Raw genomic sequence first — 15,008 nt, 5'->3', positions numbered from 1 at the left:
AGGTCTTACAAAACGTTTGGAGGGACATCAGTGCAGGTGGAAATTGACTCTTTTTCTAGTGGGATCAGTACCATATAAAACCTTTCTTTTGGATTGAGAAGAGGATCATGGTGACACTCAAAACATCCCTGTCTTTGCTTCTTACGAGGACTTTTGAGCTGCAAACATCGGTTCAAAACAAAACTCTGCTACTGCAGTTGCTTCTTGGAGGGTTTCTTCAAATCTTTCAACTGAACGTCTTGGGATATTGACGATGATATAATACAGATTGTGGTTTTCTTTTGATCGAAAATTTTATTAAAATATGAGCCTCTTTTACCTTTGTCTTGGATGTTTCGCAAGGTATAATACTTTCCCTTGCATCCTCAGATAAACATTCTAAATACCACAAAGTTACAATATATGGAATAGCATTTATTTTTACATATGTTTTAAAATGTACTCTTATTTAAAGCTACATTTAGTGCTAGGTAAAGATAACGTTGCTAATACTGATGTAGTAGAAATGTAAGATGAATTGATAGCTTTATCTGAGCTAAAAAAGTCCTAAAACGCCTCCTATAACAGGAAAGGACTCGTAGCAAGATTAAACTCCAAACGTTGCTATTACATTATGCATTATGTAAACACGACCCATTTCAGCTTCTGGTGAGTGCAGTTTTTCCAAATTGAATCAAAACTACAGCTCGAATGAAATAAAAAAAAGTTTATGTGTCTCTTTGCTGTAACAACTCTGCCAAAACTATTCAGATAAATCAGAATAGCATCAGAACGTGACTAGATTTTATTGGATATTAGGAAATTTATTTGTGTGCATTTCCCCCTACGATCATAATACCTTCCTGTTTTCATCGTGTTTATTGTTTCTGCCTGTGATCTCGGAAATAAAGTATGTGTTCACCGAAATATTCCGGGAGTTTGCTGTGGTTTGAGAGGAGTGTATGAAGGTAATGAATGAGGGAGGACACGCGCATTCAGCACGGGGAGCGCAGAGCAATGAGCCGCGCCTGCAGCTCGCTGAGTCTTTTCTTATATAACCACTGAGTCCGGACACACAGCGTTTCCAGCCCGTGTTGGAGATTTACAGTTCAGAAAACGACTGTCTCGAGCAGAAACTGATCTTCCTGCTTTAGTTAAGGTTATCGGAATCGGCGGCTGCTGTGGGGGTATAGCGCTTGTATCTCTCTTCTCTGGCTAAACACTATCTACTGTAAAGTATAGAAATAGACAGAAGATGAAATACAGCTACAAATACTTCAGTAAGGCCGAGCAGATAGGAAAGTTTAAATCAAATGTTCTATAACTCGATCTGCCTATATTTTCGAACTCTCTGTTCGAGCTCTGATATAATCCTCTCTGCTCCTGTCGTTGTCACTCTGCATTCCGTAGGGCTACAGGTTGATTTCACAATGCCACAATTAATTAAATACAGGAGAAACCGCACGGACAGCAATATGTTTTAAGAAATCTTCTTCTGGATTTATATTTCGGTCTTTCTCCTTTAAATGCATACCTTGCCGTAAATCTTTACTCGATTACAGGCACCCCAAACAGTTTTTAAGGCAGAAATCGAACCCCATTTGATTTTCTGCTAATAACGTGTAAGTGTTCACGAAGCATTTCCCTGCACATCGGGTGCCCACAAATCGGTTTCTCCGTTTTCCTCTTCCTGTCGTTGTTAGCGAGCACAAGAAGACGGGACAAATGCAAGAGAGGGAAAAGGGAGCGGCTGTCAAGAGTGAGATTTGAACCCACGCTTCTATTCAGAGACCAGGGAGTGAGTTTCCCGAAAGCATCGTAGCGCTAAGAACATCGTAAACTCGCTCTTAAGATCGATCGTTGATTTACGAGTGTTTCCTAAAACCTATCGTAACTAAAGTAGAACGTTATAATCCTTCGTAATCTACGTGCTCCCCGACCCACTCGTTAATCACTAAGTGCTTCTTAAACTGGCTACCTCTTGCGCCAACCTTAGCGACAGAGATCGCCAGACAGAGCACATTCAATTCACATCATGGGAATTCTCTGGAAATATAGAATACTAAGATTTTATATTAAGGATTTTGATATTTTGTTGTACTATGTAAGAGGAAATTCGAAAAAAGAACATTTATTTATACAGTTATGAATTTATTAGTCATCTTGGGTAAATTTCATATTCATAAATCAAATGTTTTAATAATACTCCCTCTTTTAGTACTTTTGGGGTGGGGTTTAAATTGTATTTAAATTCCATAAAGAACGTGAAACATGTAACATGTATTACAATGTAGCGCCACGCAGGGCGGGCTGAGAACAGCACCTGGGGACTACCGGACTGTATATAGTGGGACGGAGGCTGAGATACAGTCTCTTCCCTTCGTGTGTGTGTATGTTAGTGTAGGTGCAGCGCTGTAACCCCTGTCCCTGTGTGTGTACCTTTCCCGATTCGAGTTATTAAATGTGTTGTTCAACCCCATTCCCTGAGTCCTACGCCTGTTCCATTCCGTACCGAAACCCGCGGTCCATACAATATTTTAAGTTCGAATGCCGTTTTATGTTCTGTCTTGATTGTTGACGGTAAAGCTTAGACCTACTTGTTTTTAAATTTGATTATAGGTCCTGTATTTGTTGAGTGACACGTGCCAAGCTTAGTAGTTAATTTTTCCAGATGTCATGTTAATAAGACCAATTAAAAAGGAGTTCCAACACACCCAACAACTTTAAATAACAACAGTATTTTCTCTTGAAACACTGTGATTCCTAACGATGGCAGCGTGACAAAAAATATTGCTTTAAATCAAAGACGTCGTGCAGGACGCATACACTGTTCACACAGTTAAACTTGGTTTTCTTTTACAGCATGTCAGTCATTTATTTTATTACACCATATAATGAAAGTATTGTCAATCAATTGTTTGTCAATCGACTTGTGATGCTTTTTGCTAAGCGACTTCAGGGGCGGGGTTAACAAAGAAGTACTTTATACTCGCTCGTTAAATGATCGATTAAGAGGGGTTTTGGGAAACCCACGAAAAAGTAGCTTGTATGTTACCTACGTACATCGTAAAGTTGCTCGTTCGTCTCTAAGATTCATCGTTTTCGGGAAACTCACCCCAGAACACCCAAGCGATGAAAAGACAGGAGTCCTTGAGTCTGGCGCCTTAGACCACTCGGCCATCCTGATAAGGTACTGTAGGTTTATTCCATGCTGAAAAGAGAAGGAAACACAATGTTTCAGCTGTGGAGCCTTCTTTGATTGTGACTCGAAGTAAACCTTTACCTTTCCTTGTTCGTTTGATGTTAATTTATCTCCGTCAAATACCTAAGAGTATCTAAACTCGACAGTTGCTTTCAGTAGCTAAAGACAGGCTATATTGCTCCAGGTGAGGCTCGAACTCACAAAGAGGGTAAAACGCCTGATTGTCGGGAGTGGGATTTGAACCCGTGCCTCTATTTGGAGAGTGAAACACAAAGCTTAAAAGACACGAAGCTGTGAATTTGCTGTTTTAAACAGCTCGACTATTCTGAAAAAATGTGTGCTGATTACACCAGTCGCATTCGATTTTCCGTAACTTTAGGACGATTGATACTACTGGACTAACACAATTTGTGGCGTTTAGCATGACATGGAAAATGGTACCAGAGCATTCGGGTCCGGACTACCAGACTCAGAAACAGTTTTTACCCCCGCACTATCAAACTATTAAACTCCCAGCCTCTCTCACTCTCTCCTCACCTCTCACCTATGATCTGAACCTCACAGTGCCTTCTTTCTTACCAAAAACCCAAACACACATTGAAAATCTACCTCTACCATACATGTCAAAAGCTCACTCCCCATCATTTCTATCCCTTTATTTCATTCTTTTGATGCATGTTCTTGCACATAACCTGTTACCTTTTTGTTATTTTGCACACTGCCTATTGTTGTTTTTTGCACATCGGCTGTTGTCTCTGTCTTTCTTTTGTTATACAATTGTATTGTTGTTGTGTTTTTTTCGTTGTACCCAGTGGGCAAAAGACGTATAATATACGTCTATTAAACGCATACCTTAAACGTCTAAATGTGGTCCGCAATTCGTCTAGAATGAAATTCTAATATACGTCTATTGTTATACGTCAATTATACGTCTATGATTAGATGTTCATTATACGTAAATGGTTAGAGTTCTATTATACGGATAAATTTAGAAGACAATTATACATATATGGTAGGAGTTCCGGATAACTTTAGAGGTCTATTATACGGATAACTTTAGAGGTCTATTATACATCAAAGATAGGTTTTACAGGTGTAGAAACTAGTAAATCAACCCAATGATTTGGTTTAGAAATTTATTCTGAAAATACACATTCACACCTGAAAAATATGTATTTCAAATTATACATTGTATACAATCAATCAACAATCAACATACTTGTACATACTTTTGGTGAACAAAAAAATTTGCTTGCATTTCATCTTTCGCAAGCTATATGATTTAAAAAAAACAAGTTGTTCTGCAAAGGAAATTAATAAACGCATAAAACCAAATCAAGACCTCTTTGAGTGTCCCAAATTACATGTTCTGTAAAACAAGACAGGAAAAAAGGTACCGCTGGCATTCGGATCCAGGATCTCCTCTTTATGAAACAGGTGTTTTAACCAGCTTTACCACAGCACCGGCAGAACACTATTCTTATACAGGTGGGTACCCACCCTCAAACCTTTGTTCTCCCGCTACTTTACCTTTGCCTACTGTCCTGTCTCTCTCACACATGAAGAAGACTCCACGGCCGAAACATTGTGTTCTCTTTCTTCTTTTTTTCAGCATGGAATAAACCTATTACCTATTCTTATACAGCCGCTTGGACACACCGCTCTGAGACATCTGAGGTCGATGTGCGCTGAGCCTGGTCGCCGAGCAAAATCATGCCCAAGGGGAAGTGGTATGCGAGACGAGGTGGCCGAGTGGTTAAGGCGATGGACTGCTAATCCATTGTGCTTTGCACGCGTGGGTTCAAATCCCACCCTCGTCGGTTTATGTCTTCGACTTGTGATCCGTTTCTAAGTTGGACTTGCTATCTTTATCTACTGTAGTAGAGTAGTAATATTTCTAGCGTTGGCTGAATATGGCTTACAGCAGTAGCTGACAGATATAGTCTCTTAATAGGTTAAATTTATGCTTTGTACTGCTTTCACCTGACATTAATAGTAGTCCTGATGAACGATTTAGGGACATGGCGCATCTTGAAAATGTTCTTGTTAATTTCAGTTTGGAAAAAATGCACTCACCAGAAGCAGAAACTGGTCGTATCTGCAAAATGCGCAATGCAATAGCACTGTCTTGCTATGAGTCCTTACCTGTTACAGGAGGCGTTGTAGGACTTTTTTAGCTCAGAAAAAGCTATCAATTCATCTTACATTTCTACTCCATCAATATTAGCAATGTTATCTTTACTAAGCTCTAAATATAGCTCTAAATAAATGCAAATTTTAAAATACATTTTAAAATAAATGCTATTCCATATATTGTAACTTTGTGGTATTTAGAATTTTTATCTGAGGATGCAACGGAAAGTATTATACAAATGTGAAAGAGGCTTGTATTTTAATACAATTTTCGATCAAAAGAAAACCAAAATCCGTATGATATTACCATCAATATCCCTCGATATTGACGTTCAGTTGAAAGATTTGAAGAAACTCTCAAAGAAGCAACTGCAGTTGGAGAGATTTGATTTGAACTGATGTTCGCAGCTCAATAATCCATTCGTCCTCGAAAGAAGCAAAGGTTAGTATGTTTTGAGTGTCAACATGATCCTCTTCTCAATCCAAACGAAAGGTTTTATGTGATCCTGATCCCACTAGAAAAAGAGTCAATTTCCGCCAGCACTGATATCCCTTTAAATGTTTTATAAGAACTCTGGACGTTTATAGAGTAGAAGCCTGGTCCATTTCTTCTACTAAACGAGACTATGGGAGTGGGTATTTTGATGTCGAACTGGGATTTAAATAAAGAGGAACACTACACTACATTGGGCAACGCGTGTGACAAAACGTTTATTTTCTGACCTCTCGATAGCTCAGTTGCTAGCTCTTAAGATTGTTGAAAAAGCAGCGAGTATTTCTTATGTCCCTGGTTTGAATCCAATTCAAAGGATGGTGTTTTCTTGTTCCTTAATCAAAAAGGGAAAATTGCGAATTTCTCTTTCACTTTGATGTTCACCCGAAAGCTCAGTATACAAAGAAGTAGAGGCTCCTGTTCTGAATAATCCTCAAGTCTGATTGTTTTGCTTAGACCTTTAAAATGTACACTGTTGACTGTTTGCGCTTCCTAACACAATTAAAAACCCGCCGACAAACTTACCGATCGGGAGCTTAGTTCAGTGATAGCGCGCACTTAAGACGCTCCGTTTTCTATCGCCGGCATTTTTGTATTCTCTTTCATCGCGATATCTTTTATTCTTCGTGTGTGAATTTCAGGGAGACTCATAAACCCTTTGTCTGTTTTAAAGATACATTATTTTAAACCAGACATAATGAAAGACGTAGTAACTAGACACATGTACAAAACACATGAATAGTAGCGGCTCTGAACTCAATGTGGTGCTGGATGGGAATGCAATACAAACGCCAATGGCACAATGGATAACGTGTCTGATTACGGATCAGAAGACTTTAGGTTTCTACTCCTTACTGGTTAGTGAAAAAGCTTTTAAACCACGCTATTCAACACTGACATCGTAGTGTGTGCGGTCCTACACAACCTTCCCAGTGGGCAAAAGACGTATAATATACGTCTATTAAACGCATACCTTAGACGTCTAAATGTGGTCTGCAATTCGTCTAGAATGAAATTCTAATATACGTCTAAAGTTATACGTCAATTATACGTCTATGTTTAGACGTTCATTATACATAAATGGTTGGAGTTCTATTATACGGATAAATTTAGAGGACTATTATACATATATGGTTGGAGTTCCGGATAACTTTAGAGGACTATTATACGTATATGGTTAGAGGTCTATTATACGGATAACTTTAGACGTCTATTATACGTATATGGTTAGAGGTCTATTATACGGATAACTTTAGACGTCTATTATACGTATATGGTAAGAGGTCTATTATACGGATAACATTAGAGGTCTATTATACGTATATAGGTAGAGGTCTATTATACATCAAAGATAGGTTTTATAGGTGTAGAAACTAGTAAACCAAGCCAATGATTAGGTTTAGAAATGTATTCTGAAAATACACATTCACACCTGAAACATATGTATTTCAAATTATACATTGTATACAATCAATCAACAATCAACATATGGGCAATAATCATAAAAAACACAACTAGTCTTAAACTTCAGCTACAAATTCTGGTAACATGGCAATATACAGTATAGTAATGACAAACACAAACTAATTACATTAACACACTAACTCAAAACCACATTTTGATTCAAATATACATTTTAAAATGTACAACTTCTATATTTCCAAGAAAAAAAATATTACAATGCAATGCAAATATTACAAATATTTGCAATGTATTTGCAAACCCTGTCTAATTGTCCTAACAGTTAGAACCAAAAACCTATTATTTTCAGTGTCCAGATCTCCTGGCCCCCTGCCTTGCATATGCATTTTTCAAGTAACACATTGCGTGCTCCTTTATTTCTTTTTCTGTCGATGTAGGGTGGGACTTCAGCACCGCAGCTAGGAGAAAATTATATAATATTACTTCCCAAATAAATGATGATTAATATCTTCTTTAGTATAATCTAAAAAATGAACGGTTTACTAAGCTCAAAGCTGAAATAAATGTATAAAATTTGGCTTGCATCATAGCAGTTGAGCAATAAAGTCTGTCCTAATTAAAGAGTACCCAAAGTTTGAAAGTACAACATAGAATAAGAATAGAGAAACGGCAAAACGATTTTGTGTCATCTTCCCCATTCACACTATTTTTATGTGCCATTTTTTGCTTATTCACGTACTATTTTAATCAAAATAATATTAAGAAAGATCTGTATGTATTCAGATACTATTATTATTGTTCATACTTACTCGTCAAAAGAGGATTGCTGAGATATTTGCGGATATACTTCTACGTTTGAAAAACGTGTCCAAAATGGTGACCAACGAATATTAGCAATGCATTGTGGTATATAACCGGAAAATATGCTGGGTTCGATATTTTCTCAACGTATGCGTTTATTAATGTTGTCGATATTATGGTTGAAATTTAACATTGATAATACATCGCGGCTATGTGCCCCCTGCTATGAGCTGATGTGCAATTTTAACGCATGCAGTTAGTAAGGATCGGTCACTGTTGTATGGTATTATATATAATGACATTATGGAATAGGATGGGTACAGGCCTGGCATCACGGGGGGAGGGAGGAATGTCGCCCCTTCAGTTTTGGGCAAAAAGATTTACCTAACTTAATTTGCGTCCTAAAAAAATAGTTGTACTTTGTCAATGGTCAGACAACACTAAATGACACGAACAGTCACTCAGTCTGTTTGATGGGCAGGAGGGCTATCCGTCCAGGAACTGCACATATCAGTGTTGTTATTGAGTGTCAACATTATGATCCTGTTTGCTCATGTGGACCGATTCCTTGCAGTAGTTTATCATTATACTTAACATCGTTATATAACTAGGACTAGTTATAGCAGTCTGTGCTTTCTGTTGGTTTTACAACATTTTTTTCTTAACGATTCAGAACGTCCATGTAGCTGCAAAAATGAACGCTTATGGTACTTTTCGCTCCAGGCAATACAAACCGTGAGAGTGACGAAAAATGTGAAACTGAACTTCATCGCAAATACCAGATTGCTAGTCGTTATCTTCTATCATGAAGCACTAATCAATGGCATAGCTACGAGATTTCATTTGGGTAGCTGCACCGTACAGCTCCGTTTCAACCGAAATATCACCCCCCTCAGAATTTCAGACGCCCCCCTACAGATTTTTCCCCGGGCACCGCGCACTGATGGGGGACGGGGTGTCCAGGAAATGGTATCAACTTTTCTCAAGAAAATAAAAATAGAAACTCTATAGGCACTCAAACATTTTACTGTTTTTTTTCGGGCAGGTGGCAAGACCCCCTCAGCAAAACCCTTGTATGCCAAGCTGTGGGCATTGATTCGTCGAATATACGTATATTTACGGCGAAAATACGGCTATACGTATATATACGTCGCCTCGACGTATAATCAACGTCGAATTGCAACCGTAAAATCGACGACATGAATAAACGCATATATAACGTCGAAAACACATCTAACATAGTGTCTGAGGCTTTTTACTGTATGTATCGTGTCGCAGTAATTAATTTACACGTGTATAATAAATATAGTAAATATAATAAATTAATTACTGCGAAAATAATTTACTTCGTACACTGTGCAGAGTGCCGTATACTCTTAGTTGCGGCACACACGATACATACAGTAAAAAGCCTCAGGCACTGTGTTAGATGTGTTTTCGACGTTATATATGCGTTTATTCATGTCGTCGATTTTACGGTTGCAATTCGACGTTGATTATACGTCGAGGCGACGTATATATACGTATAGCCGTATTTTCGCCGTAAATATACGTATATTCGACGAATCAATGCCCACTGGGTATGGCAGCCGCGCCGAGAAGCTTTGCTTATGCCCATCTTTTTCCACCGCTTCTACTGAACCTCGGAGCTGCAGGAGGAAGGGCTGACTTTAGAAAGAGCTCTTAAAGTCGCTAGAATTCATGAAGCAGCTCAAGCAGAATCAAGAATGCTTTCTGACCACAGTGACAAAGTGACACTGAACGGGGTGCTCGCTCAAACTTTACAAACAAAAGCCGAGCAGCAGGACGCAGTCATGCTAGAGATATAGAAGAACAGGGGACGGCTGACATTACATGTTGACAACGCACAAAGCAGATGAATGCGGAGCGTGAACAGCAAAATGTCTACACTGTAAGAAAACAGGACATTATGCACACGTCTGCAGAACATCACGTCCGAGTTTAAGGAGAGCAACATCAGAGATTGGAAGCTAAGGAGTTTCAGGTCTGTGTTTTTATTCTAGGTTCAAGAAAGTCTGAATACCTTTGCAAGAAGTATTTCAGAATCCCAGTCAAATCCAGTACGAATGCCCCATAGATCTGCATTGTACAATTAGTATACTGTTTGTCCGTTGAATCAAACACGCCTTATGAAGCATTTCTAAAACAGGAGAGATCGTTAGGGAATGCGTCTTCCTGTAAAAATAAAATGACTTCAAGGGTACTATAAGCAGAGGTGTGAAAGCCTGCTCTACTGAAGAACTATAGCCAGAGATGCCAAAGAGGTCGAGATTTCACCACGTGAGAGAAAGCATCTCAGAAAAAGAAGTTGCGGTCGTTTCCACGCGTTATAAAACCACTAGGTCAAACAACAAGAGCTGAAGAGCCGCTGTTGAGAGTAACGCGGCCAAGCGCTCTAAGGAGCTGGCTTAAACCTCCAGTCTCTTCAGGAGCACCTGTTGGAGTCGCACTGCTACAGCGTATCTCCTTGTTAAGTATCCCTTTTATTGTTGTTGCTGCCTCCAGGCGATGTAAACCAGATTCAGAAAAAAAATAATTTGAACAACATTATTCCTATGTTGTTTGAAGGCGCGGTGGCCAAGTGGTAAGGCGTCGGTCTCGTAAACCGAAAATCGTGGGTTCAAACCCCACCTGTGCCTGTTTCATTTGTCACTGCTTTCCTTTAGTTTCAAAGTCTTCAAAAAACTCGCAATGTAGGAGTCTGAATAGTAAGAGAGCGTAACTGTCGCCAGTGATTAGTATTCTTGCATATCCTGCCTTGTTTTTTAGTCGACAAAGCTTGTTTCTCTTCACACCCATCTTCCGAATGATCACCTCAGCATTGGGAAGGAACGTGCGCTTGGTACAGCCCCCCACTCCATGGTCTGATCACAAACAGATCGGGTGAGCTGTCAGTCCAGGTTGGAAGTAACGTTCGAAAGCACTAAAAATCTGACTTAGGAACGAGAAGACCGTGTTTTTTTAAACGAGTAAACGATAAAATAATAGTTCAGGTGGGTAGCTGCGTCAGCATGCGTATATACTGCCTGCAAGACTATGTCAAGTTCAAGTTCAAGTTTATTGTCATTATACTTATACACAGGTATATGGTATAACGAAATGCTATTTAGCTAGCTCTCGGACATAAGTAGTACAAAGAAAAAAACACAACAACACAACAACAATACAATTGTATTACAAAAGAAAGACAGAGACAACAGCCGATGTGCAAAAAACAACAACAGGCAGTGTGCAAAACAACAAAAAGGTAACAGGTTATGTGCAAAAACATGCATCAAAAGAATGAAATAAAGGGATAGAAATTATGGGGAGTGAGCTTTTGACATGTATGGTAGAGGTAGATTTTCAATGTGTGTTTGGGTTTTTGGTAAGAAAGAAGGCACTGTGAGGTTCAGATCATAGGTGAGAGTGAGAGAGGCTAGGAGTTTAATAGTTTGATAGTGCGGGGGTAAAAACTGTTTCTGAGTCTGGTAGTCCGGACCCGAATGCTCCGGTACCGTTTTCCATGTCATGCTAAACGCCACAAATTTTGTTCGTCCAGTCGTATCAATCGTCCTAAAGTTACGGAAAATCGGATGCAACTGGTGCAATCAGCACCCATTTCTTCAGGATAGTCGAGCGTTTTAAAACAGCAAATTCACAGATTCGTGTCTTTTAAGCTTTGTGTTTCGCTCTCCAAATAGAGGCACGGGTTCAAATCCCACTCCCGACAGTCAGGCGTTTTACCCTGTCTTTTTTACCTGCCTTTACACTGTTTCAGTCTTGTTGTGCTCGCTGACAATCACAGTACGAGGAAAACGGAGAAACTACTTAGCAAAAACATAACTGACAGAAAAAAGCTTCGTAAACACGTGAATGTGATTAGCAGCAGTAAGGTATGCATTCAAATGTTTAAGGCTGATTTATAAAAGCAGCAGAAGAAAGGTGCAGCCTTTGTGAGAATTCGCGGGTTTTTATGCTGCTTGGACTTCTTTCAAGTCTATGAAGTGATCCCCGTTTTATTTTCATTTTCAAACTTCAGAACCGAATAACAAAAAGGTTTCATGTGTGACAGCATTCTGTTGCAAATACCGTTTCCACGATGTATTCAGCGACGGGAATGAAATATTTTAGTGCTGGCTCAAATGCGAGGAATTTCAGAAAAAACAACGCTTGCAGTAAACGACAAATTTAAAGCGTGTAGTCAGCATGAACAGAACAACGCAATGCTCTGTAAAAACGATCTGAAGCCGCAATTACTCTTTTATCTCGGGCAGTTCATTCCGATACGATGTTTCCGCAGAATAAATGAAATGCCGAACTCCAAACATGTTGTTGCCATTATTGTTACTCCTGCTGCTGTAGTTTTAAGCTTTAATCAGTGGGTATGTAATGTTGTAAAGGGGCTGGACTACTTTGTTCAGTCCAAATTCCATTATGTGAATTTATGCTTTTTTAATATAAGCATTAACAATACAATGCGTGCTCAAAAACCATTACTTATTAGCTAAAGAAGCGGCAGTGTTTTGACAAAATGTGGTATTCGAACAGTAAATGCTGAAGTGTTTAATACTTGCTTGTGAGCAGATCTCCCTCGATTTAGACAAACTCTTGTTTGGCCGATGATTTCAGATCAAAATCTGAATCAAGTGGAAAGAAAGCTGAATTACGTAAAGGTCATATAAGGCACTGGGTATCACTGTTACGCCATCAGGTCCTGCTAGGGGGATTGGGGGGATCAAATTGACACAGAGGGACCCAATGTGGGGGCTGAACCCACAGTTCTGAGATTAAGAGATTCATGCTCTATTGACTGCGCCTGTATAACTCTTGTGCTACAGCAGTAATGTTTCTGGGTGTGGATGGACATGACATAATAGGCTGACAACAGGAACACGTGGCCCACAGGCAGTGACAGTATCGCTATCACATTTGGCTGCAGTATATTGTGTTGAGAGCAGCAATAACTTTCCTGCAGAGATGGGAGTGCCTTTAATACAGCTCTTTCAATCGGACAGAGTAACAGGAACGGACCAAAAGTTTCTGCTGTGGATCCATCTCCACGTGGGGGAAAGAGACAGTAAAATAGCGATGAAGAAACAGAAAGAATTGTGCTCTCTGCAAAGTAGGAAAGAGGTGGTCAGACACATAAAACAGCTTGGTGATAATTTACAGCGACAGTTTTATGTTATTTAGTACAAGGATTTCTCTTCATGTGACTTAAGATGTGTAATTTGTATGTTGGTTGTATGAGAACAGTTTCTTCTAAAGTCCTGTCAATTGACAGTGGAGAGCTAGCTGGTGCACATCTTCAAGAAGACTCTCTTTAAGGCGATTACAAGTTTCTCGAACAAATCTGTGTCATATTTTTAAAATAATTTAGCTAATGAGCAACGAGAGTATAAATGAATTCTCCCACCCTCCATTCAAAGATAAAACTCCATGTGCGATTCTAAGTTTCCTTGGAGCTACTGACGTTCGTCATTATTGGACATTCCCGGTGATATTGACTAAGGAGCTCAATTTTTACGTGTTGTAGTTCAACATGTACAAAATATTCGTATCCCCTGCAAATATCGGCAAGGTCAGTGATATTCTCAACAATGTGTGCCATTGCAATTCGTGCAATTCGTGCCATACTTTTTCCCAATGTATTCTGACATGCCAAGATCAGAGGGTCATATTTAAAAAAACTGGTGCATTAAAATGTTTTGTACTTCAGGATTTTGATAGTCTGTTACATTGTCTTTCACACGTCGGTGTCAGAACTGTGAGACATTTTCATAATTGGGGGGGAAGGCCGTAGCAATAAGCAGAAAGTACAATCACCTTTTCCCAGTGTAAGTCCGTGTTATGGTGAGTTTTCAAAATTGGTTTGCGATTTTCTGAAATATATTGCATACAAAAATATGATTTGAACAGTCGCTATTTATTTGGATATTTCCTTTCACTGAGGATGTCTGCAGTATTCCAGCCGTATTAGTACTGATCGAAGAGAGCCATCTACAGGCGAAAGGCGACATAACATCACAGCAGCAGCATTTAAGGTGGAACGAAAAACGCGAAGAAGCTGGCGAATAAGAAGCCAACTTCAGCCTCGTAGCAGACCCTGGGAGGCACGCTCAAAATAATCATCTTTCCCAGTACTTCAGAGTCATATTTAAAGCGCTTTACTGCAATTTTATGTGACGCAGCTCCCTACTTAAATTACTATCAGCTGTGTACTGTAATATGATTTGACTCCACGCTTGTGTTTCTCGGGAGACAGCAGAAATATTGAGGATTTGCGGCTACAGAAAATAATGTGAACTTTACAGGCAAAAGTAAGGTTACGTTAAAGAAACAAAAACTTATTGTCACCCTTTTCAACTTGATTATTTAAGACATTTGTTCGGAATAGTATATCTTCTCGTGTCTGTGGCTGTTGTCCTACAATAACGGTGGTGAAATAGCAGGAATGTGCAGAAAGAATCGGAGATAGAACAGAAGACTCATCTAGTCGATAGTAAGGTTGTGTAGGACCTCACACACGTCGATGTCAGTGTTGAGTAGTGTGGTTTAAATCTTCTTCACGAACCAGAAAGGAGTAGAAACCTAAAGTCTTCTGATCTGTAATCAGACACGTTATCCATTGTGCCATTGGCGTTTGCATCGCGTTCCCATACAGCACCACATTCAGTTCAGAGCCGCTACTATTCATGTGTTTTGTACGTGTATCTTATTACTACGTCTTTCATTACGTCTGGTTTAAAATAATGTATCTTTAAAACAGACAAAGGGTTTATGAGTCTCCCTGAAATTCACACACGAAGAATAAAAGATATCGCGTTTAAAAAGAATACAGAGATGCCGGCGATAGAAAACGGAGCGTCTTAAGTGCGCGCTATCACTGAACTAAACTCCCGATCGGTAAGTTTGTCGGCGGCTTTTTAATTGTGTTAGGAAGAGCAAACAGTCCACAGTGTACATTTTAAAGGT

The 15,008-nt window shown here is 39.3% G+C and overlaps 2 non-coding genes across 2 annotated transcripts; both read left to right on the top strand.

The window, feature by feature from the left end:
- Nucleotides 1–4,919: 4,919 nt before the first annotated feature.
- On the top strand, nucleotides 4,920–5,001 carry trnas-gcu (transfer RNA serine (anticodon GCU)). The gene has a single exon. It is a non-coding gene; the product is annotated as a tRNA-Ser (tRNA).
- A 5,617-nt stretch (nucleotides 5,002–10,618) lies between these two features.
- trnat-cgu (transfer RNA threonine (anticodon CGU)) lies at nucleotides 10,619–10,690 on the top strand. Its single transcript has one exon. It is a non-coding gene; the product is annotated as a tRNA-Thr (tRNA).
- The last annotated feature ends 4,318 nt before the right edge of the window (nucleotides 10,691–15,008 follow it).

Source organism: Atractosteus spatula, unplaced genomic scaffold, assembly GCF_055471065.1.
Source record: "Atractosteus spatula isolate fAtrSpa1 unplaced genomic scaffold, fAtrSpa1.hap1 Scaffold_108, whole genome shotgun sequence".
NCBI classification, from domain to species: Eukaryota; Metazoa; Chordata; class Actinopteri; order Semionotiformes; family Lepisosteidae; genus Atractosteus; species Atractosteus spatula.
This window is presented reverse-complemented; position numbering and strand designations above follow the sequence as displayed.